The following is a 362-nucleotide window of genomic DNA, read 5'->3' as shown; positions in this document are numbered from 1 at the left end:
AAAGAGTTACACCAACTTTAACTTTTGTGTAATTCTCTAGACAATTCACAGTCGAGTAGGGAAAAAAAATTGTAATGATGCAACAATTTAATACACTTATGATTTACCACACTTGCAATTGCTATGGAAACGTATTTTGAAGTAAAAGTGAATAGCGCATTGAATGGCATCAGTAACAGTGCTTTTGTGTCACTGTGTTGTGAGGTGCAGATTATCAGTCACTGTTGTTACGTGGACAATTTTGGTGTTCAGTTTAGAACAATGGCTTTTTGTTTCAGTGAAAGACACTTTTTTTTAGGCTGCCTGGCTTCTATAGATTCGCGGAAATAACTCATTCGTCCATGCAGATTGAAAGTGGGTGT

The sequence above is a fragment of the Penaeus monodon genome, chromosome 23 (assembly GCF_015228065.2).
Source record: "Penaeus monodon isolate SGIC_2016 chromosome 23, NSTDA_Pmon_1, whole genome shotgun sequence".
NCBI classification, from domain to species: domain Eukaryota; kingdom Metazoa; phylum Arthropoda; class Malacostraca; order Decapoda; family Penaeidae; genus Penaeus; species Penaeus monodon.
Note: the sequence above shows the minus strand (reverse complement) of the source record.